This window comes from Mytilus galloprovincialis, chromosome 6 (genome assembly GCF_965363235.1).
Source record: "Mytilus galloprovincialis chromosome 6, xbMytGall1.hap1.1, whole genome shotgun sequence".
NCBI classification, from domain to species: Eukaryota; Metazoa; Mollusca; class Bivalvia; order Mytilida; family Mytilidae; genus Mytilus; species Mytilus galloprovincialis.
In genome coordinates, this window is record NC_134843.1 from 56,956,836 (window position 1) to 56,959,594 (window position 2,759).

Consider the following 2,759-nt stretch of genomic DNA (forward strand, 5'->3'; position numbering starts at 1 on the left):
TTATACAAATGACAAATTTTAATTGATAATGAAAACAAATAGAAATAATCATACTGTTTTCCTATTCTGTTCCTACAGGGACCAAACTGTCGTCCGTTCGATTGATAGGGGAGAGATTGGTTGCAGTATGATACAGTTGTACATGTACAGTACATGTCATTAAAGAATACAAAAATTACACACGGAATTGTTATTTCATGTATTTGTAAACTTTACTAACCATTACACGGCCATGTTTACAAAACAGTATTGTGACAATGTACAATTGAATAATAAAAAAAAGAATTCGGAAAACTACAAAAATATTCTCCTGCAATACAGAAAGTTCAGCGTTTAATATTTGTAAAAACAAAAACAAAACACCACAGTACAAATCTGACGGGAAGGAAACAACTATTGCTACAGTCGACTTTTGTCCGATGTAGAAGGATTTTGTTTAATCACTTGCTACAAACACGTTTATAAGGAAACTAATTACATGTTAAAGTTTGTGTATATCTTACAATCTAACTTTATTTTCCCTTATTTGGCACAACGCTGTAGTAAACTTTACTTTTAGTAAACATCGTGAGAAAATGAGATATTCATATTGTATGTGTTTATAATTCATTATGTAACATTATCTTATTAATATCGTACATACTCCGTATTATTGAATAGTCCAATCAAAACAAGGAATATTTCCTGAATACCAAACACCTCATTTCTGATAGTTCGAGGATGGAGTCATTGTTGAGCTAGGCCCTTTTCAAAGTTTATGAGTATAATAAGTAGGTTAGACACAAAGTGGAAATTTATCAATTTTTCACCCAGTCTTGACTATAAAAGCTTGTGATCAATAGTGATTTTGACGTTTTGCATAAGAATATGTTTTAAATACTGATTTATCGTTGTCATAAATATATAAAATAGTTCCTAACGATGATAGAAAACAGACATTAGTGTAGAAATATTCTTCAGCATGTTCAGGTGTCAATTGTTGTTCAAAAATAAAAAATGCACTTTTAACTCTGTTTGTTTTAGTGTAAAAATAATAAATGCGAATTTATATACTAGAAGTGTTCAAACAAAGTCATATTTGCAATAGTTGTATGTATGCAGATACCAGACTGAGATATATATTCACCTAAATGATATAGAGATGACTGCTAACATCTGAATTTTGCATAACTTTTAAGCATAGTTATTGTTGTCTATATCCAAAGCTTTAAAATCATAAAATTATAGCATTTGCAAGTTAAATTCTTTATATTATGACCCAGTAGGTAGGCAATTTTCTATGTTTTTTGCCCTTGTGGCTTCAAATTTCCTTAATCATTCTGCTGTTTCTAGCAATTTGGAAAATTTAGTACATATTCAGGATAGAACACACTATTGTAAGTTTTGTTGAAATATCTTTGTATTTCTAGCTTGTATTTTTTATGCCGTGGTGACAAAAAAGCAGATGAAGGTATTACCGCTTACTTTTGGTTTATCGACAGGACACAAACACCTCATAAATATTATTCTGGAAGGATCTATGAGTTTCAATGACTGTGAAGAGTAAATATTAGCAGTTCTTAATAATTCAACTTACATATATGCAAATTTTATGAATTAATTTGTATTCAAGACTTTAACTATGCATACTGTTAACTGTGAATTTGTGCTGAGTCATCATATTTAAGGCCAAGAATTCTATCAATCTTCATGAAATATTTATAAACCTTCATATTTGAGTTAATTTCTTTAAGATCTGAGAGATAAAACAAATTTGGTTAAATTCTGAATGTCCTCTTTTTTCACCCAATATAGGTTGCATTGCTGTAAATATTGACAATGCAATTTTCCATAGGAACTCCTTTTACGGCTATAACTGTGCCACTTTTACTATGAAGTTTTGAAAAAAATCTTATCCTTGAACTGAAAGTTCATATGCACTACAATTTTTCTCAAAGATCAAAATATAGGGCTGTGCGGCATATTTTCAACGTTTATATGCCCTGAACTTCTCAGAGTTTAAACTAACACTAATGTGTTTAACTATCCCTACCACGAATGAAGAATTACACAGATTTCAATGTAAACAATATGTACTTGTATATTTACTGGTAACATTCCCAAGTTATGTCTCTGTGAGAAAGAACACAAAGAGCATAACAGGGAACCAGTATGTAAACATAATAAATTTTCTATGAATATTCAAGATCTCCCCAAAAGAGGCGTGGTTTGAGAACAGTTGTATTTACAAAGTGCAACCTATAATACAAACATGTATTCAAATAGAAAACTCTCTGAAATCAGTTTTTCTAACATTAATACTCATTTATCAGAATTATAGCCTTAAAAAAATCGCCTCATGGTGTATGAATTTTCAACAACGGTGTAAATTCTGTACACCCCTGATAACACCAAGATAATTAATATTCTACCTGTGTAATATTTTGTTTATACAATACATTATTTAAATCAGCATACAAATCTAAATTACATTCTTTAAACTTAGACATAATCCTAAAACACCAATCTCTTGTCGTATTAAGAGCATTACTAACTGTAACACCATTCAAATATTCTATAATTTAATCTATCTGTGCACATTGTGTTTCATCTAGCCCAGTGTCGAAAAACACGAATCAACTGCTAAACCATGGAGGTCTCTAGCCCATTCCCCCTTGAATTGAGTCGTTCGGGGTATATTTAACCACACCCATAAAAAAACCTGATAGCTCTTTTCTGGACATATGTATAGTACACTGTATATATAAGATAATTAATGA